Raw genomic sequence first — 22807 nt, 5'->3', positions numbered from 1 at the left:
AGTTTTTCCACGACAAAATTGAGGTCCCATGCAGGTATTGGTGCTCTCCTTGGAGGTCTTATGTTTTTGCCCCCCTGAGGTATTGCCTAAGCAATGGATGTGAAAAAATAGGTGGGTCCGTATTGTAATGAGCTGAAATGGCAGAGGCATGGATCTTAGTTGATGAGAAGGATAGGCCTTTGTCCAGCATCTCAGTTAGATATTGTAAAATCTGAAGAATATTTGGAACAAGCATGTCAAGTCCTTGTGCCTGGTTCCAAGCACAGAATCTCTTCCATTTTTCTGGTGCTGGGCCTCCTGGCCTCCAAAATAACATCCATAACCGCTTTAGAGAGAGGTGTATTCTGAATGGTCACACTATCTGCCGTGCAGCTAGATTTAGGGTTCTGAGTTGGCTGTGCAAGATCTGATTGTTTTGTTGGGTCAGTAAATGAGGGATTTGAGGCAATGTCCAGGCTGGGCCTTGAGACAAGCTCCTTAGGATTGGGTACCAGTGTTGGCGTGGCCAATCTGGAGCAATCAGTATCATTTGTGGCTTCTCTTGTCTGAACTTTAGGAGTACCTTGGGGAGGAGAGGCAGTGGAGCAAAGGCATATACTGTGAGGTTGTTTCAGCTGAATGACAAAGCATCCACTTTCCATGCTTGTTTGTGATAAGTCCTTGTGCAGAATCTCTGAAGTTGGCAGTTGTGAGGGGAGGCAAAAAGATGTATGTCTGGGCATCCCCACTTCCTTGTTATCATGTTGAAGATTTGTGGATCTAGTTTCCACTCGTGAGGATCCATGAGGTTTCTGCTTCGTTCGTCTGCCAGAGCATTTGTTTTTCCTGGCAGAAATTGTACTTGCAGGTGTACTTGGTAAGTCAGTGCTGTGTTTCATCAAAATCATGGCTTGTCTGCAGAGGGGGTAGGAATATGTGCCCTAATGCAAGTATATGTACCACATGACTGTGGTGTTGTCCATCTTTATCAGCAGCTGTCCTGGATGAAGTAGGTCCTTGAAGGCTGTCAGTGCATTTTGTACAGCTAGCATCTCTTTTTGATTGATGTGAAGATGCCTTCGGCTTGCGGGCCATGTGCCCTGAATACATTTTCCTGCCATGTGGGCCCCCCAGGCATAATCTGATGCATCTGTTGTTAGTGTTTGCCTGGCTGTGGGTAAAGTGAATGGCTGTCCCTTGTTGTGGTGACAGGCCTGTGCCCACCATTGAAACTCCTGTTGCAGGCAGGGAATGAGTGAAATTAATGATTCTAGGCTCTGGCAATGTTGAGTCCAAACACTTCTTAGATACCACTGTAGTTTCCTCATATGCAGTCTTGCATATAGAATTAGCAGAATGCAGGAGGCCATGTAGCCCAGAGCCTGCAGAATTTTTCTTGCAGGTAACTGGGTCTTCGTTGCCATGCTTTCGAAGTAAGAAGTCAGTTGCCTTTGTTTGTCTGGCGTGAGATAAGCCATCTGGGCAGTTGTATTTAAGCTTGCACCCAGGAATATTATCTCTTGAGAGGGTACTAGTTTTGATTTATGTTCGTTGACTGTGTACCCTAGGCATGGTAATAATCTCTTTACAAACGCCAGATGCTGTAGTAGAATGTCCTTATTCTCTGCTTGTAAGAGGCAGTCGCCCAAGTAAGGATATATTTGTATTCCTCTTTGTCTGCAGAATGCAATTACTGGTGCCAGGCACTTTGTGAAGACCCAGGGCGCAGTAGATAAGCCAAAGGGCAGTGCAGAGAATTGGTAGTGCATTGAGCCAGCTATGAATCTGAGGTATCTTCTGCAAGATTGTTTGATTGGGACATGCAGGTATGCCTCTTTGAGGTCCAAAGTTACAAGCCAAGCCTTCTTGCCCAGCATGGGCAGAAGCTGCTGTAGAGTCAACATTTTGAATTTCGGAACATCCAGAAAAGTATTTAGAATAGACAGGTCCAGAATTGGTCTCCATGCTTTGTCCTTTCTTGGTACTAAGAAAAGTCTTGAGTAAAATCCTTGTCCCTGCTCTTGTTGTGGCACTGGCTGAATAGCCCTCATGTCCATGAGAGATGAAACTTGTTTTTGTGCCTCTGCCCATTGATTGTGTGGCAGGTCTGGCATACCTTTTGCCTTTGGAAGGGTGTGAAAGTGGAACCTGTAGCCCTGAGAGACTATATTTAAGACCCATTTGTCCTGGGTGATCATGTGCCAATTTTGTGAAACAAGTGCTAGCTCCCCCCCCAAGGGTGCTGCCAAAAGCTAAATGCTTGGCATTGGCAGAGGGAAGTCATTGGGACTGTTTTCTAAATGGCTGTGATTTGTCTTCTCCGCTTTTGGAGGTAGAAGCACCCCATTGTTTGGGCCTGTATGAGCCCTGGGGCTGTTGTCTGCCTCTAGGGTGTCTGTATCTGCCTCTTTGTGGCCTGTCTGATATGGGAAAGGACCAATTCTTAGAAGGCCAGTTCCTGCTAAATCTGGGTGGCTGTACCTGTAAGAAATCCTTTACTGTCTGCATAGATTTAGCTTTATCCTCCATTTTCTTCAACACCTCTTCTGCCTTAACACCAAACAAAGTATCATGCTGTAATGGAGCATCCAATAATTTTGCTTTAACATGATCAGGCAGAGTCTGTTCCTTTAACCAAGCATGCCTTCTAATGACTGATCCTGTTACAGCGGCCCTGCAAGAGGCCTCCAGTGAATCATAACCACATTGCAAAGTATGGTTTCCCACTTGTTCAGCTGCATGCAATAAATCCTGCATTTCCTTGTTCTCAGAACATTCAGAGTTTGTCAACATTTTCTGTTTTAGCAGAGACATTAAGTATTGCTGATATTTAAGCATATGAAACTGACAATTTAAAGCCCTTACACATCCAAGGTAGCAGAAGTGTAAACTTTTTCCCCCCATCTGTCCAGTGCCCTTGAATCTCTGAGGGAACAGCTTTTTTGCAGTAGCGGCCTTGACCCCTTTCGGACCCTGAGAAATAGTTTCTGGGTCAGCAGCAGGGTTTTATATAGAAATTTATGAGAGTCTGGAACCCTGTAGTATCTGTCTGGCTTAACAGGTGCAGGAGGTAAAGAGTCGGGAGACAGGCCAGACTCTGAAAATACATCATCTACAATGTCTAGAACAAGTGGGATAGCAAGAGGTCTGTGCTGAGGTAGTAAAAGTAAGTCTCTGAGCCTTTTCTTAGATTCTGAGTAATTTTGGCTCTCCAAGTGGAAATGCTCCCTCATGGTATGCAGGGTTTACCCAAAGTAGTCCGAGAACACACTGTCGCTGTAGCCCAAAGGTCTGCTCCAAAAACCAATAGAGCAAATATGTAGAAACAAATTGGAAGCTGACCACCACAATAAATGGAAGAAGTATTTAATATAAACAGACAAGCGCTTTCACGTGTGCTTAGACACGCTTCTTCAGATCTAACTGTTTAAAATTCAAATGTATATATAGGCAATCCTGAAATAATCATTCAATTAATTAATCTAATTATTCTAATTGCAAGCATGTGTTTAAAATCATTCAATTAAAAAAGACAGTGCACTAGTAGATACTGCAACTTGTAACAAAAAGCAAAATCAAACAAATAGAAATTCTAAGTGGACAAAATTAAACAGTCAGCAATTTTAAAAAAATATTAAACAACAATGACAATTAATAAAACAATATGTCCTATAAAACTCTAGTTGTGCTACTCAGTATAAATTCTAAAAGCTATGCATCAGATGTATCCTGTAAACATGTTATGTATGTTCAAAAGTATTAATGTTAAATGAAATAAATATTATGATATCTGGTCCTCTAAAACATGGGTAAGATGTTGTTACATTTGATGAAATCTAACACTTATTAAATAAACCATCAATGGTAATGAAGGCATATAATGTAAGTATAAATATAAAGGTGGGTCTGTGTTTAAATATAAGTCAATGTAAAAATATATAAATATGTAAATATAAATATGTAAGTTTATATAAATTATATAAATAAATATAAATATATATAAATATATATAAATATGTATAAAAATACAACTGTGGATGAGTAAATATATAGGCAAATGAGTATTAATAAAAATGAAAATGAGAATAGATCCATCTATATACCTCACTTGTTGTTAAGCAATAATGTCAAATAAACAATATTAATATCAGTGCAATAGTTTCTTCAAAGCAACTAAACCAAGAAAACTTAATCTCATGTACAGGATCAAACCTCATAGGCAAAGTCAAACTCTGTATGCTTGTAGTATAGGAACGGTTAAAAATGGCATAATAAGTATATGTCATTAAAAAAACATATATTGATAAAAATATAAACATGTATATTTCTAACCTATGAATACATAGCAAGGGAATGGATCAAAATATATCTGACTAAAAAGTCTTAGCTGAACATATGAGACAAATGAGCCTGTCTGACCTAGACACTATGTATGTGTCTGGGATATGTATAAAAACAATATGTGAAATGCTTGCCAGAATCTACACATGAACATTTCCTACAATGAAAAACATAGATGATATACCTATATACTCAATATTCAACATCAAATGTTATTGAGAAGTCACTTGGCACTGCGTCCTTTCAGAGGCCCTAATGCTGACATATTGATTTAGCCCTGGTTCATAGTGAGCTTTGAGTTTTAAAATCCAAGAGAGTTCTACTAATTCTAAATCATTAAAATTATCTCCATCTCTGGAATTAGGTAGAACTGTTTGTAAAACTCTAAATACAAATGAGTGTGTTGAGTTTTTGGAGATGTGTTTGGCTAGAGCATTCTTGGTGTCAACCTTTTTAATGTCTAAAGTATGTTCCAGCACCCTCTCTCTCAAGGTTCTAGTAGTCATTCCTACATAGAACGCTGTGCATCTCTGGCAGGTAGCCAAGTAAACAAGATTCTTACTTTCACATGTGGCAGTATGATGAGGTTCAAACCTATAGTTCAAAATTGGATGCTCAAATTCTTGAACTGTGGTGATCAAAGTGCATATACTGCACTTATTGCAAGAGAAGGTTCCTTTCCTCATGTTCTTATTGATGCTTATGTCCTTGCTGATCATGTTCGACTCTATACATAAAAGCCTACTAAGGTTCTTGCTATTACGAAATGTATAAGATGGTGTGGGGCCCACTAGTGCTGCTAACCGTTGATCAGTCAAAAGGATGTGCCAGTTACTAAGAATTATGTCTTTAATATGATGAATGTCATTAGTATATCTGAGATTAATTCTGACTCTTGAATTATCAAAAGACTTCTTGCCATGATGTCCAGACATTCTGCTATAATTTCCATTAGAAGTTGTCTGTTCATTAAATATAATCTGGTTCTTGACCTTCTTGACCTTCTCTTCATCATAGCCTCTGTTCAAAAAACACTGTTCTATAAAATTACTCTGTTCAAAAAGTTCAGCACTATTGTGACATAGCCTCTTGATTCTAATGAATTGGCTCTTCAATATGCTGTCAAATACGTATCTAGGATGCATACTATTAAACTGAAGTAAGGTGTTTCTCCAGCATCCCTTTCTATAAATAGTTGTCTCAATCTTGTGATCTGTATTCTTATATAGCTTCACATCTAAAAAATCTATACTATGTATATCATGACTTGTTGTAAAACTCAGAAAATCAGTAGTAGATTCTAACTGTTCTATGAAGGTGAGAAGCTCAAGTGTACTTCCATGCCAAAATAAAAGAACGTCATCCACAAACCGTTTGTAAAGGCTCACCTTCTTAAAGCTATCATGTTTAAATAAGAACCTCTGCTCCCAATACAACATCACTAAATTTACCCAAAGGAGTAATCCTCAGGAGGAGAAGCTGAAGGAATAGATTCTTCAGCATCAGAATCCTCATAGGGAGGAATAGAGTACCCCTGTTCTGAAGAGGAGTCAGAGGAAATGGAAACCTGATCAGAGGAATCATATTCAGTATCTTGCCTAGGCCTCTTATCAGGAGGGGGATGGGAACCCTTGATCAAAGTAATTAAGTCTTCGGCCATTTTGAGCATCTGTTTCTTAGGCATGGGAAGTCTGTCCTGGAGAATGCTGTACTTGTTTCCTTGTCTTTAAAACTGTTTTAGACTTTGTCTTTGATGCTGAAGTTGGCTTGATATAAAGCTGTGTAGGTCTGAAAACACCCTCAGAAGCCGATGCCTGCTCAGCGGCTCCAGACCCATCTGAGGGATTAGTTTCCAAAGGCCCAATACTTTGAATATCCAGAGGCCTAGTTGTCTCCACGTGGGAGTCGGAGGCGGCTTGTGGCTCTGAGGTAGCGGGTGTCAGGGGCTGTGAAAGCGCCTCACTGAGAACCGACGAACCGGTGACTGGCCTAGAAGAGGTTTCGTCGTCGGTTTTGGACCTCGGATGCCTGTCCTTTTCTTTTTCCTTGCCCTTTTTATGAATTCCGGTCGTCGGCTGTTCCAACAGCATTATATAGTTAAACCTTCGGCCAAAGTAATGAAAAGCAAAATTGTGCCGACGCTTAATAGTGTGTTGGTTAAATCTAGCACAAAACTGACAACTAGCAACGTTGTGGTCAGGGCCTAGGCAAGGAATACAGTAAGAATGAAAATCCTTATGAGGTACTTGCTTCCCACAAGAAATACAATTGTTAACTTTTTCTGACATCGGTCTGGAGCAAGGAAAAAGTTTCCCCAACTGGGTACTTAGCTTTATTGAAGACTTCGGATCTGAAATTCAGTTTCGAAAATCTCAGGAGTCGGCCGACCGGCACTTGCGAACTGCTTTTGATTCGGGCACCGCGTGGCAAGAAAGACTGAAGAAAATGGCATCGGCTGCATCTTTTGTACCCCTGGCGCACTGACGTCAAGGAAGAGGAGACAGCAACCGACGCTGGACCAGGACTTTGGAATTCAGGCCGAATGCGGTTAGCCTGCCAGCAGGATAACCCAAGCGTAATGACTGCAACAGTGAAACACGATGAACATCTGCTCCTATATAGGTAATAGATTGACAGGGCAATAAGGCAGATTTTTCAAAATTTATAGTAACGCCTAGCTAGGCACAAATTGTGATTGTATAGTCCCTGGCTTGAAGGAGTTGATGCCTGGTAGTAGCAGTAAGGAGCCAGTCATCTAAATATGGAAACACCTAGAATCCTTGATGCCTCAGGTGAGCCATGACTACTGCCATGCATTTGGTGAACACCCTGGAGGCTGTGGCGAGACCAAAGGGCAGAGCTCTGAACTGGTAATGACTGCAGAAGCGAAGGAATCTCCTGGAGCGCCTGTCCATTTTGATGTGATAGTACGCATCCTGAAGATCTATTGAGCACATCCAATTGTCTTGACCCATAAAGGGTAGAATGGACTGTAGCGTGACCATCCAAAACCTTGTTCTTTGAACAGACTTATTTAGTCTGCTGAGATCCAGTATTGGTCTCCAGTCCCCTGTCTTTTTTGGTACCAAAAAGAACCTTGAGTAAGTTCCGGATCAGAGCTGGTCTTCTGGGACTTCCTGGATGACTCTTTTCTAGCAGTCTTGAAACGTCTATGACTGCTTGGGCCCTCAGATTGGGTGGAACATCTGGGAGGGATTTGCTTGACGGTAAGGGGGGTTGAAAGAAGGGAATTATGTAGCCTTCGAATATGATTGAGTGTACCCATTTGTCTCACGTTTGGTTTTGCCGGCTTTTGGGTACAGTGAAAGTCTTCCTCCGACTGCCTCCAGAGGCAGGCAGCCAGGCAACCCTTCAGGGATGCTGGAAGGGCTTGTTAGAGAAGGATTCTCTGCTGCCCTGTTTCTGCGGACCCTCTCTGCCCCAAGAGCGGCATCTCCTCCTCTGCCCTTGGAGGAAAAATCACTGTGTCAGGCGAGGCTCCCTGGGATTTCAGAAACCATATTTTACCACTCTTCTGACCCTTGGGATATGGTCTGGAAGGAGTGGAAAAACGGACTCCCACGGCAGAGAGAGTCTTGTCTTCCTGTTCACACCTAGTCAGAATGTCTTTCACCTGTGGTCCAGAAAGAAAGGAACCATCAAAGGGAGTGTTGGTGAACGACGCTCTAAAAGGTTCCACAAAATTACACAGCCGCATCCATGCGCGTCTTCTGAGGGCCACGCCTGCACCTGCGGCTCTACTCGCACCATCGGCTGCATAGGAAATGAGCCTCATGGAGGAGTTAACTACCAAATTAAGGGTCACCAGCTGAGAAGCCACTTTAGTAGCTTGAGCCCCTTCAGCTGATGGATTCTGGAGGGAATCTCCGAGCTCTTTGAGGAGATCCCTCTAAAGCCTGGTAAAATGGCATACGTAATTCAGCGACCTCATGGAAAAGGTCGCTGAAGCAAACATTCGCTTCCCGTATCTATCCATGGTCCTAGACTCCTTGTTAGGAGGATGGACAGAGGAAGAAGTTTCCGCTAACTCCTTTTTAGTGGCTGCTGCTACCACCATGGCATCTATGGGAACACCCTTAGTAAGGAACTGTTTATCAGGGGGTGCAGTGATAAACTTGTCAGGTCTCCTCGTGGTTGGTTCCACTGTATCCAGGGCTGACCAAGCCCTTTGAGCCATCACTGACATTAGTGGATCGAAAGGCGGAGACACCCAGGAGGTGGAAGGTCGGGAACCGAACGCATCCAGGAATACAAATTCGTCCTTGGTAGGGGCCAGGGCATTCCAGTTCCCCCTCTGCTTAAGCATTTCTAGGATGTCCGAAAAGGAAACATCTTCAGAGGGGGATTTTGGGGACCCTTCCAATTCATCCAAATCCGTATCCGAAGTGACAGACTTGGGGGAGTCAATGTGCTTCCTCTTGCACTTCCTCTTCCGAGGGGGCTCCTCTGAATGATCAGGGGAGGCCTCGGAAGAAGAGGAAACACTCAATGGGGTGCTCTATAGCTCTGGTTCCCCACGCTTGGGGTCTGGAGGAGGGGCAGAGGTTGACGCAGGCACTACAGGGGTTGGAGCCAGTGGGGTCGAAAGTGGAGCTGACTCGGAGGCCAGTACACTCCTCATGACATCGAAGGCGTCCCTACCACGATGCAGAGAAGGCTCCGGGTTCCAAGGAAACCGGAATCCTCCTCCTCACGGAGGGAGATGGCTCCGAGGCCGATGGAGCCGAGCTCACCTGCGCCGACACTCAGAGAAGGAGAATGGAGTCGGACAAGGGTCCGATGCCACTCACCCCCTCGGAGCAGACGAGGAAGTCTCGGTGCCCAGATCCCTCGACGGACGGCACCATCGAGGGGATCGGAGCCGACGACGGTTCCACAATTCGAACCCCAACAAGCTCCGGCTCCGAGCTCAACGGAGTCGGAGGAGGAACATCGATGGAAGCGGACGGAGCAGACATCTGTTGAGGAGGGCTGGACAACATTTTGGCCAGTGCCTGTGACTTCAACAACCTACTGACCACTCTCTCCACGTCGTGATCAGAGAGCCCAGAGGACCGAGAAGAGTGGGAGGATCTATGACTGCGGTCACTCTGCAACAGGGGAGACCGAGGAGCAGAATGTATAGACTCTACAGAAGGGGACCTTGGCCACTTGTGAGTCCGCAATGGCTCCAAAGGTAATGGTGGAGCCGACGGGGAGGCAGTCTCCTCGGTTCCAGCCAGAACTGAAGTAGTAGGTAAGGCTTGGGCCAATGACGGCTCTGAGCTGGGAGCAGACGATTTGGTCAGTTTAGGAGATTTCACAGGTGGAGCCTTGCCCAGTGAATCCTGGGGCTTAAGAAGACCCCTCAAAATAAGCTTATTTTTGTGCTCCTGCAGAACTCTTGGGCTGAATGCATGGCATACAGAACAAGAGTCCTGCAAGTGCACTGCGCCTAAGCAATAGACGCAAGAAGTGTGCTCATCTGTCAGAAACATTTTCTGACAGCATGAGTCACACTTCTTGAATCCAGACACCTTGGATTCTTTAGACATATCCAACTAAAAGATACTACACCTACACTGAATTGTTTTTGGCCAAGAGGCCGAACAGCAAAAAACTAAACCAAACACTAACCACAAAACACACAGTATACTACAGTTAAAGATAGTTTTGTTTTTTTTTTGTTTTTTAACTATGAAGTCTCTTAACTTAAACATGCTTTCCCACTTGTTCAGCTGCATGCAATAAATCCTGCAACTCCTTGTTCTCTGAACATTCAGTATTTGTCAACAATTTCTGTTTAAGCAGAGACATTAAATATTGCTGATATTTAAGCATATGAAACTGACAATTTAAAGCCCTTACACCAAGGTAGCAGAAGTGTAGACTTTTTTCCCCCATCTGTCTAGAGCCCTAGAATCCCTATCAGAGGGGACAGGGTTTTTTGCAGTGGAAGCTTTAACCTCTTTGGGACCCTGAGATATAGTTTCTGGGTCAGCAGCGGGGTTTTTATAAAGGAATCTATGAGAATCCGGGACCCTGTAGTACCTGTCTGGCTTAGCAGGTGCAGGGGGTAGAGAGTCAGAGGACAGGCCGGACTCTGAAAATATATCTACAATGTCTAGAACAGGTGGAATAGCAAGGGGTCTGTGCTGAGGAAGTAGCAGAAAGTCCCTGAGCCTTTTCTTAGATTCAGAATAATCTTGGCTCTCCCAGTGGAAATGCTCCCTCATGGTATGCAGGGTTTCCCCAAAAGAATAATCCTCAGGAGGAGAGGCTGAAAGAATGGATTCTTCAGCATCAGAATCCTCATAGGGAAGCATGGAATAATCCTGTTAAGAAGAGGAATAAGAGGAAATAGAAACCTGATCAGAAGAATCATACTCTGTCTCTTGCCTAGGCCTCTTATCAGGAGGGGGATGGGAACCCCTGATCAAAGTAATTAGGTCTTCGGCCATTTTGAGCATCTGGTTTTTAGGCATGGAAGTCTGAGTAGGAGAATGCTGTACTTGTTTCTTTGTCTTTAGAGCTGCTTTTGTCTTTGAAGCTGACGATGGCTTAATATATAGTTGTGTATGTCTGAAGACACCCTCAGAAGCCAATGCCTGCTCAGCGGCTCCGGACCCATCTGAGGGAATGATTTCTGAGTGCCCAATACCTTGAGTATCCAGAGGCCCAGTCAGCTCCACGTGGGAGTCGGAAGTGGCCTGTGGCTCTGAGGTAGCAGGTGCCAGGGGCTGTGAAAGTGCCTCACTGAGAACTGGCGACTGGCCTAGCGGAGGCCTCATCATCGGTTTTGGACCTCGGATGCCTATCCTTTTCCTTGTCCTTGCGTTTTTTTGTAAACTGCGGTTGTCGGCTGTTCCGACGGCATTATATAGTTAAATCTTCGGCCAAAGTAATGAAATGCAAAATTGAACCGACGCTTAGTAGTGCGCTGGTTAAATCTAGCACAAAATCGACAGCTAGCAACGTTGTGATCAGGGCCTAGGCAAGGAATACAGTAAGAGTGAAAATCCTTATGAGGTATTTGCTTCCCACAAGAAATACAATTGTTAACTTTTTCTGACATCGGTTTGGAGCAAGAAAAAAGTTTCTCCAATGGGGTACTTAGCTTTAATGAAGACATTGGTTCTGAAATTCGGATTTGAAGATCTCAGGAGTCGGCCGACCGGCACTTGCAAACTGCTTTTGCTTCGGGCACCGCACGGCAAGAAAGACTGAAGAAAATGGCATCAGCTGCATCTTTTATACCCCTGGCGCACTGACGTCAAGGAAGAGGCGGACAGCAACTGACGCCGGACCTAGACTTTGGAATTCTGGCCGACTGAGGGTAGCCTGCTAGCAGGATAACCCAAGAGTAATGACTGCAACAGTGAAACACGATGAACATCTTGATGGTTCTGTGCTTAGCAATTCAACAATTCAATGCACGCTTTTCTAGGTTGTAGACAACCCTCACTACCCCACCCTTGAAATTTTCATTCCTGAAATTAAGCGTGACCCTAAAAAAAAAAAAAGTGGCATCCTCTTGGAGAGATTGCTCTCATTGTATGTACTTCAGCTCAGGAGGAATGATCTGGTCGGCAAAGGTCAGGTCCACTTTGCCCCAGTCTAACCTGGACTAATTTACAGGGACAGATGAATTTTCTTCTTCCTTACCCCTCTCAATCATGCAATGGGAAGAGCAATGACAGAAGGAAAGTGTGGAAGTAGCACATTGCATTAGTGTAAAGAAGTTCTCGATTAATTGTTTCATAACCAAATGTTGCTGGCAATAACACTAACAACCATCCAACTGGCATCCAGTCAGCCAAAGTTTGAGTCATATGGAGCAATAACACTATATGTAACCCTAAGTAATATCCAAATACGGTACGGCTGTCTGTTGTGTCCTGTAGAGATACGTCCTACCATCAGTCATCCCAACTACAAGGGTCTAAAAAAAGAAGTTATGCCTTACCATAACATTCCATCTGTGCCGTCGATCTTCACATATCCTTGACAGTGTGTTCACTTCCAAATGTCGGGACTGACTCGGCCATTATTCCAGCTTGCACATACCAAAAAGTCACTTGCTCAGCTCTACCCATAATGCTCCTCACCAAATTACCTCAGATCAATTTGAATAAACAGCAACAGATAAGGACTGCCATTAAAGAGAGAGAAATCAGAGACCTTATCTGAATCCAGAGAAAAAGACCCATGTCACCAAGGAAAATCAATCCATCATAAGAAACTGTAGGTTAGGGGGAAGGATGGCGGGTATGTCAAGGATATGTGAAGATCGACAACACAGATGGAACATTACAGTAAGACAATTTTTTTATCTGATGTTGTCAATCTTCACATATTCCTTGACAGTAGGACAGAATCCCCAGTAACCTGAATCTTGGGAGGTCTCAGAAGAATATTCCAGAGGACCACTGAGCCAAAGGATGTCTTCCCCATGGAGACCAGATCCAGTTTGTAATGAGTAATAAAGGTATGTGGGAGAAGTCCAAGTAGCCACTGTGGAAATATCATCTAAGGAAACCTTGGAATGGAACACTGCAGATGTAGCTACTACTCTGGTGGATTGTGCCTTTACAGGCCTTTGTAGAGATAATTTGCTTTTGTTATAATCAAGGGTAATACAAGTCCTTAACCCATTTTGTAGGGTAACCTTAGACACTGGTTTCCCTTTTCCCACTGATGAAAAAGAAACAAACAATTGATCTGATTTTCTGAACTCTTTTGACCTGTGTAAACAGAAGCAGAGTTGTCTGTGCACATCTAATAAATGAAGATAATATTCTCCTTTGTTAGCAAAGTTGGGGAAGAAAAAGTACAGTTTTGCACCTACCATAAATGTAGATGTCCGATAGGTATGCATCTGCAGTCATAACATATGGGTTGTCCTGCCTCAGGCAGCCCTTCGGTCGGCCGGATTACAAAGTCTGGGTCTGGCCTCGGCTGATGTCGCACTTTCCCCGACGTCAGAGCGTAGCATCAGCCAACGCCATTTGCCTCAGTTTTTCTTGCCCCAGATGCCAGGTGCCCTCTAGGAAGGCTAAATAATTTTCCAAACATTTGCAAAATTATATATATATATATATATATATATATATATATATATATATATATATATATATATACACACATGTAAATACAAACAAATACACCATAATAGATTCCTCCAGCTAGCTAAAAGAGTGCTAAGTACCCTAGGAATATCACAGAGGGGTAGGAGGGAGGGTAAACCTGACTGCAGATGCATACCTATCGGACATCTACATTTATGGTAGGTACAAAACTGTACTATGTCCTTCAAGGATGCATCTGCAGTCATAACATATGGGTAGAATACCATAGCCAATCTGGGGGTGGAGGTACTAAGAAAAGGATGGTGTAGTTAAGATCCCCTGCAGGACTGCAGTTGCAAACCCTGCTCTGGATCTAGAGTATAAAGGTAGATTGTAATGCTTGGCAAATGTATGCACGGAGGTCCAAGTAGCAGCTTCTAAAATGTCCTTGGTAGCCACCCCCCGTAGGAAGGCTGTAGTGGTGGCCGTGGCCCTTGTGGAGTGAGGCCTGATATTTTCAGGAACTGTCTTTCCATGAAAGGAGTAGCAAAAGCAAATGCAATTTCCTATCCATTTTGAAATTGTCTGTTTGGAAATTGCTCTTCCTTGCACCCCAGTTGCATATGCTACAAATAGTTGGTCAGTTTTTCTGCTAGTTTTTGTTCTGTCCAAGTAGTAGCGTAGTTGTCTGTGTATATCCAGGGTGTGCAAAAGTTTTTCCCCTTTATTCTGTAGATTAGGGAAGAATGTAGGCAAGTGAATAGCTTGGTTCAAGGATACCCTAGAAACCACCTTTGGCATAAAAGTAGGATTGGTTCTTAGTGACACACTGTCCTGATGGAAAATAAGAAAAGGCTGCACTGCCATTAATGCTTGTAACTCAGATACTCTTCTTGCTGAAGTGATTGCCAGAAGGAATGCAGTTTTCCAAGATAGAAACTGTAGATCCGCTGATGCTGCTGGTTCAAAAGGAGGTAATGTCAGTTTTTCCAGCACAAAGTTGAGATCCCAGGCAGGTAGAGGTGGTCTTATTGGAGGTTCAACATTTTTGATCCCTCTCAGAAATTGTCTGAGGAGAGGGTGTGAGAAGATAGGTGGGTCCACATTGTATTCTGCTGAAATTGCTGAAGCATGAATCTTAATGGAAGAATAAGACAGGCTATTGTGGAACAATTCTGCTAAATATTCTAGGATATGTGCTAGGTTTGCCACTGTGACATCTGTGCTCTTTGATGTGCTCCAAATGAGAAATCTCTTCCATTTAGCTGAGTATGTCTTCCTTGTGGAAGGCCTGCGAGCCTCCAGGATAATGTCCTTCACCCTCTGAGATAAAATAGTTTGATTGGGATTTAAGGAATTTTCCAGGCAGTTAGCTGCAATGTTTTCAAGTTGGGATGCAGGGTCTTGAAATTGTTCTGCGTTAGAAGAAGAGGCCATAGGGGGAGAGGCCAGGATTTTGCCTGAGACATGCTTCTCAACAGTGGATACCAGTGTTGTCTTGGCCAGTCTGGAGCTATTAGTATCACTTTTGGCTGTTCCTCCCTGATTTTCAGTAGAACCTTGTGCATCAATGGGAGAGGTGGGAAGGCATATACTGTTGGGCTTTCCAGCTGAAAAAGAGAGAGTCCACCCTCCAAGCTTGTGGGTGGTATGTCCTTGAGCAGAATGTCTCCAGTTGATGGTTGAGTCCGGAGGCGAACAGATCTATCTCCGGCATTCCCCATGTCTTTGTTATGAGTTTGAAGATGTCTGGGTGCAGCATCCATTCGTGTGAATCCATAGTAGTCCTGCTTAGGCTGTCCGCCAGTGCATTTTCTTTCCCTGGCACGAATTGGGCCTGTAGTTGGATATTGAGATTCAGGCATAAATCCCACAGATTCATAGCCATCCAGCATAGCGGGTAAGAATGTGTGCCTCCCTGTTTATGTACCACATGACCGTGGTGTTGTCTGTCCTTAACAGATGTCCTTGTTGGAGGAAGGGTTTGAATGCCTCGATTGCATGCCTCACTGCCAGCATTTCCTTTTGGTTTATGTGCATGCTTAGCTGCCCTTGAGGCCATAGGCCTTGGATACATTTGTCCTCCACGTGTGCTCCCCATCCTCGGTCTGAGGCGTCTGTGGTGATGGTCTGTCTTGTTTTTGGTTTGTTGAAAGGCAACCCTCTGTTGGACTCGTAGGCCTGAGCCCACCACAGGAATTCCTTTTGCAGGCATGGAATGATTGGTATCATGGTTTCTGAACTGTGACTGTGTTGAGACCATACACTCCTTAGATACCATTGCAATTTCCTCATATGCAGTCTGGCATGTGGGATTAGAATTATGCAGGATGCCATGTAACCCAGGGCCTGCAGGATTTTCCTTGCAGTAAGCTGAGTTTGTCTTGTCAAAATCATGAAGTAATCTGGAAGTTGTTTTTGCTTTTCTTCTGTGAGAAAGGCCATTTGGGTGTTTGTGTCCAGATCTGCACCCAAAAAGGTGATCCTTTGGGATGGTACTAGTCTTGACTTTTGGATGTTGACTGTGTATCGCAAGGCCTGTAACAGGTGTATGGCATAGGCCAAGTCCTTTAACAATTTCTTCTTATTGTCCGCTTGTATTAGGCAGTCGTCCAGGTATGGATAAATTTGAATTCCCTGTAGTCTGCAATGTGCAACTACTGATGCCAGGCATTTCGTGAATACTCTGGGTGCAGTAGATATGCCAAAGGGCAATGCTGAGAATTGATAATGCTCTGATCCTGCAAGAAATCTGAGGTGTCTTCTGCAACTTGGTCGGATAGGGACGTGCAGGTATGCCTCCTTGAGATCTAGAGACACCAGCCAAGACTCCTTGCCCAACATGGGAAGAAGTTGCTGTAGGGTCAGCATTTTGAATTTTGGCACAATGAGATAAGTGTTGAGTGCGGACAGGTCGAGAATAGGCCTCCATTGATTCTCTTTTCTTGGTACAAGGAATAGTCTGGAGTAAAATCCTTGGCCTTGTTCTGAACATGGTACCTTTTCTATAGCTTTCATCTGAAGTAAATTGCTGATTTGTTTTAAAGCCTCTGCCTTCTGATTTGGTGGTAGGTTTGACATTCCGCTTCTTTTTGGCAAAGTGTGGAAGTGAAACCTGTATCCTTTGTCTATTATTTGCAATGTCCATGTATCCTTTGTAATATAATGCCAGTTTTTTGAGAATAAAGCCAGCTTTCCCAAGGGTGCTTCCAGTTGATCCCTTGTAGGCGGAATCAGAGTCAAGTCATTGAGTCTGTCCTGTAGTAGTGGTTGTTGTTGTAGCTGTTGCACTACTCCTCTGGTTGGCAGGCTGCCACTGACGGCCTCTGTAGGAGCCCTTCGATTGACCTCTGCCTCTAGAGCCTGTTCCTGCCTCTCTGGGCTCTGTCCGAGTCTGGAAAGGACCAATTCTTTGTAGGCCAGTTTCTGCTGAATCTCGGTGGTTGAACTTGCAGGAAATCTTTAACTGTTTGCACAGATTTTGCTTTTTCTTCAACCTTTTTTAGAATCTCCTGAGCAGGGGAGCCAAATAAATTTTGTTTCTCTATTGGAGCATCGAGGAGTTTAGCTTTGACATGGTCTGGCAAAGATTGCTCCTTCAGCCAGGCATGCCTACGAATAACTGCCCCAGTCATAGCTGATCTAAATGAAGCCTCCAGTGCATCATAGCCACATTTTAAGAAATGGTTACTAACCTGTTGTGAGTTATGTACCAAATCCTGAAGGGATTTACGGTCTAGGGGTTCTGGAGAAGAAAGTTTCTTATTCAGTTCATCTAACAAATACTCTTGGTACTGTATCATATGGAATTGACAGTTTAATGCCCTGACAGAAAGAGTTGCAGATGTATACACCTTCTTACCCAATCTCTCTAAAGCTCTAGACTCTCTTTCAGAGGGTAGGGGATTTTTGGCAGTAGCGGCTGCAACCCCTTTAGGGCCCTGAGAAATAGTTTCTGGGTCTGCAGAATGGGCTTTATACAGATGGAAATGAGAATCCGGGACCCTGTAATATCTCTCAGGTTTGGCAGGGGCCGGAGGAAGAGTGTCAGGGGCTGTACTGACATCATTGTACACATCATCAATTACATTTAGAACAGGAGGTATAGCTAAGGGCCTATGCTGAGGCAAATGCAAAAAGGTCCGTAATCTTTTTCTAGAATCAGAGAAATCCTGACCTTGCCATTGAAAGTGCTCTCTCATGGAGTGTAAAGTCTCCACAAAGGAAAACTCTTCAGGAGGGGAGGCCGAAGGGATAGATTCCTCTGCATCTGAATCCTCATAAGGCGAGTAAGCTCCTTCCTGGTGGTCTGACAACTCAGATCCATCCGTGGAATCATCTGAGGAGTGGGGTTCAGAGGGGTCAGTCCTGGGCCTTTTGTCTGGAGGAGGAAGAGAGGCCCTGTCTGGGTGAGGCTGTGAACCCCTAATTAAGGAGATAAGGTCCTCAGCCAGGCTGAGGATCTGAGAACTAGAGGAAGGCCTCTGGGGTGTAGATTTGGCAGGTAAAGCTTTTGAAAGTTTGGCAGCTTTAGCCCTAGAGAAGGCCTTAATGGACATAGAAGCTGGGGGCCTAGCAGCCCCACGTGCAGGGGTAGAAATGTCCAAAGGTATGGTGTCGGACAAATCCTGAACACTAGCTTCGGTAGGTAGTTCTGAAGCCGACTCAGCCGGGGCCTCTCGGGCCTCAGTGGTCAGAAGTATGGTTTCGGAAGAAGGAATCGCCGAGGACTCGGTTTCTGCCGAAACCGAGACACTCACGGTAGGCCTAGCTGTGGTTTCAGCCGAAACCGCGGGCCGCGAGTGTCGGTCCTTTTCCTTGCGTTTTTTGACCATATGCAAAGTCGGAGTCTCCGACGGCATTTTATAAGCAAAAGCAGCTCCAAAAAACTCCTCTGCAAACTCCGACCGATGTCTAAGAGTTCGTCGGTTGAAGAAGGCACAGGCTAAACAGGCCGATACGTCGTGGTCTGGGCCTAAGCAAGGAAGGCAGTAAGAATGGAAATCCTTATGAGGTATTTGTTTCCCACAAGTTAAACAATTATTTACTTTGTCTGACATCGGCTGAGGCAAGAAAGAGTCCCCAACGGGGTACTTAGCTTTTTTCGAAGTCTTCGGTAGCTGAAATCTCTGGATCTGACCGACCGGCACTTGCGAACAGCTTCTGCTTCGGGCACTGCGCGGCAAGAAAGACTGAGGAAAATGGTGTCGGCTGATGCTTTTATACCCCAGACGCTCTGACGTCGGGGAAAGTGCGACATCAGCCGAGGCCAGACCCAGACTTTGGAATCCGGCCGACCGAAGGGCTGCCTGAGGCAGGACAACCCATATGTTATGACTGCAGATGCATCCTTGAAGGACATCTGGAAGTTGAACAGTCTGGTTAAGGTTGGAATCAGAAACTGCTTTAGGCAGAAACGAGAGATTAGTTCTCAAGGAGATCTTGTCTTTATGAAAAATTATATGAGGAGGTTTACAGGATAAAGCTTCAATCTCTGAAATTCTCCTGGCTGTGGTGATGGCCACCAGAAACAATATTTTCCAAGAGAGGAATTTTAGATCACATTTGTCTAAAGGTTCAAAAGGGGAATAAACGAAGGATTGGAGAAGTAAATTTAGGTACCAAGGTGCTGATGGTTCCTTACGTGGAGGCCTGAGCACCATGGATTCCTTCAAAAAAGCTTTGCAAAGTTTATGGGACATCAAAGACGAGCCATTCAGTCCCAAGTGAAAAATTAGAGAGAGCAGCTAGATGCACTCGAATGGTAGATGCTGAGGCCCCTACTTCAAAAAGTGATGTCAAGAAGTCTAGAACTTTATCGACTGGAGCTACATATGGATCAGTATTAGATTTACAGATCCACAGAGAAAATTTGTGCCATTTGCGGAGATACAATTTTCTTGTGGAGGGTAAACGATTGATTGAGATGATTAACTAAGAGAGGAATGCCTGGCAATCATGGGAACTGGAGAAGCCATGTGGTGAGCTTCGGGTTCTGTAGATTCAAATGAACCAATTTGTCTGGATGGGACAACAGGATCCACACATTTAAAGGTTTCCAAACTAGATGAGGCCAAAGAAAGGGAAACTAGATTTGTCGAGGCCAAAATGGGGCAATGAGGATTATCTCGTTCTTTGACCTGATGGCTTTCTTTAGAAATTGGGATACAAGAGGAATCAGGGGAAATGCACAGAGTAGACCGGGGGCCAGTCATGGAGAAGAGCATCTCTCAGTGATTCCCCCAGTGGGGGATCAGGGCAAAGTAGTTGCTGCACTTGCTGTTTAGAGGGGAGACGAACAGGTAGCAGCAAGGCTGGCCCCAGTGGCAAAATTTCTTTTCCGCCACTGTTGGATTGAGACACCACTCGTGAGGCATTAGGATACATCTGCTCAATCTGTCCACAATCACGGTGGAACTCCCCGGAATGCGTGTCACAATGAGAAAGTGGTCAGATGAAATCGCCCATTGCCAAACTCTGAAAGCTTCCCAACAGAGGGGGGGTAGGACTTGGTTCCCCCTTGTTTGCTGATGTATCAGACTGCTGCCATGTCGTCAGTTTGAATTGCAATCGTCCCCGAGGGGAGGGCTAAATGGAATGCTTGCAACGCTAACAGCACTGCCCTCATGTCTAGGACACTGATATGCAAACTGGCCTCCAGAGGGAATCAAGTGCCTTGGTCTGTTTTTCCCAGATAATGCCCCCCCAATTTGGGATGCATCCATGGTCACTGTGGCACAGAAAAGATACCCAAAGACTAAAGGAGAATGTACCAACAATGGTATGCACGGTTACTTAAAGGTAACAGTACAAAGGGGAGTCACACACACTAATAGCAAAAGGGAAGGAGCGAGTATAAGAAAACTTAACAAATCTTTAGAAGAAGAAATAACTTACAGAAGTGAAACTGCTTTGCTCGAGAGCTTACAGGTGATGCATCTGGCACTTAGAAGTGGCAAATGAGATCTGAGGTAATTTGGTTAGGTGCATTATGGGCAGAGGTGAGCCTGAGAGTTCTTGGTATGTGCAAGCTGGAATAACTGCTGAGTCGGTTCTGAGGTTTGGAACCAAACCTACTGTCAAGGAATATGTGAAGACTGACAACATCAGATTGGTGTTAACTGTTGAGGCATGAGTCAGGAGTGAGATAATATAGGTCTGCCACATTTTGTTCAATGTCCACCATCGATGTCTAAGAACTGGTAATCAGATGTGGTAAAACCTTTTCACTTGGAACAAATCTGGAGTCAGATGTCTGCATTTCTACAGTTGCCACAACAGCCATTGTCAGCAAGACATTTTCTGTAACTCCTTCCTAATTAAGCACTGTCTAAAAAACAGGAGTCTGAGTTAGAACAGTATCCAAATGCAATAACTCTCCTAGGCAAGGTGGATACAAACCAAACACACTGTCACAAGAGGTAAAAGGCAAAGGCCTGAGATTCTGGACAGGTGATTAATGCCTCAGTCATTTGCTCTTGAACAGTGTAAAACATCATACTTTGAAACCGCTTTTCTATGTTTCTCCATTTTTCTGCTCCTTAGGGTGCTCAGGAGATACCTTAAGTTAGACTATTTTGAAGAAACAGCCTTTTTTCAGCAAAGCATAGGCAGATGTCCCCCAAGTTAGGACTTTTTTTGGGTCAGCTCACTAATGCTTTGCAGAAAGTCTTACAATGGTTATATTTGCCATTATCTTGATCCCCTCTGACACAAACAGATACTGTAAATGGTAGCCCTTCATGAGAATCTGGATCATGCAAGAACATTTTTTAACACACCTTTATCGAATTATCACTTGTGACATTGGCAAATTTAAATTCATATAAAAGTAATCAAACTATATTAACACAACAAATATTATACTTCTCGTATATTGCTATTGCCTACAGATGTCATTTTGCCACCAAAAAGTATCCAAAATAAGAAATATAAATGGCTACAAAAGTTACTAGGCTCAATACAGGTAATACACCAATGAAAGACAAATATACTTATCACTCTTTCAGACGAGTCAAACAACTGAGCTCAGACTGTGAAAAGGTAACTATTTCAGAAGAAACAACAACGATATCATGCACTGTTCATTACTTCACTGCCAAGCCGTAACATGGGATATAACCTGAAGGCACTGGGGATGTTGAAATCCTTTACAGAGATCTTTCAACCACATGAGCAATTATTTTCCTGGACATCATCAACCTCAAGAAAAAAAAAAAAAAAATCAAGAAATACACACTCAAAAAGCTCCGGTGGCATGGATGAATGAAGCCCTGACTACGACCACAATATCAATAAGAAGATGGGACACCTGACAGAACTGGTTGGGGGGGGGGACCTGGGACATCTACAGCTACAAACCCCTCAGAACAGTGGCAGCACTGCAGGAGCCAGCCTTGGGGTACGTGTTTGGCCACCAAGCCACTTCACATTCACTGCAGGTGCGTGGAAGCATACACCTGCATTGGGGAAGGGATTTGTGGCTCTCATGGTGATGCAAGCTGCCTGTAACCCTACCCAGTGGACAGGCTATGCCTAAAATAAAGGGGTTGGATTCAAAGGTATAATTTTCATCACCAATCAAAACAACAATGCTATGGATATGTGGCCAGAATCAGAAGTTCCTGCTATAGAGAGGACAGTCATAGCAGGGATGACCAAAGCTCTGTCTGTGGCAAATTCTTATTCTTCATTCAATGAGACTGCAACAGTGATTCCTCTAGTGAACACCCACAATGGACAGTTTCTAGCCGATTATAGCCAGAAGCAGAATACTGCAGGTCCAGTGCCTGCATAACATACAGCCTTACACAGGAATGGGACTAGAAATATTCTGTATCCTCTTTAATGATTCCACCCCAGTGAAGCAGCACATAAAACTGTCACCTCCTGCGGGGAAAGGTTCCCCAAAATTCTGAACTTGACATTCAAGGTGAGAGAATTAAATACATGATATACAAAAATCCAACTAAGTTTCTACAAAAAGAACTCTGAATAAAGGGCAGCATTGGTTAAACTGCCATTAAATCCCTACACCTGCTTCATGACATGCCCAAGGCACTAATCACACCCTGACCACCTGATCATAGTCAGGGCTTTATCCCTCTGGCCAGTGGAGCTGGCTGGAAAGCACTACAGTTTTCACACATCTACTTCATTTGAACAAGAAACAATGCACACAGATTTTGTTAAATCAAAGCTATGATTAAAATCTGGAAGAAAGACAGACATACATAAGCTTTTTGTGAAGCAAGCAGCATTATTAGGGAAGTGCACTCAGTGGTGGGCAAAAACGAACCAAGGCAAGCCTGGATGGAGATATCCCAACCAATTAAGAGAAAACTGGAAATAGTAGCCTATGCCAACTTGTCAACCTAGATTAGGTGCTGGAAGAGCCCTATTAGAAAAACTCGACATTT

The 22807-nt window shown here is 44.1% G+C and overlaps 1 protein-coding gene across 1 annotated transcript in view; it reads right to left on the bottom strand.

Moving 5' to 3' along the window:
- ANKS1A (ankyrin repeat and sterile alpha motif domain containing 1A) overlaps window positions 1–22807 on the bottom strand; it is a 3005277-nt gene that overhangs the window by 121139 nt on the left and 2861331 nt on the right. The gene's annotated exons all lie outside the window — the stretch shown is intronic.

This window comes from Protopterus annectens, chromosome 7.part0 (genome assembly GCF_019279795.1).
Source record: "Protopterus annectens isolate FY-2018-M chromosome 7.part0, PAN1.0, whole genome shotgun sequence".
NCBI lineage: Eukaryota > Metazoa > Chordata > Ceratodontiformes > Protopteridae > Protopterus > Protopterus annectens.
This window is presented reverse-complemented; position numbering and strand designations above follow the sequence as displayed.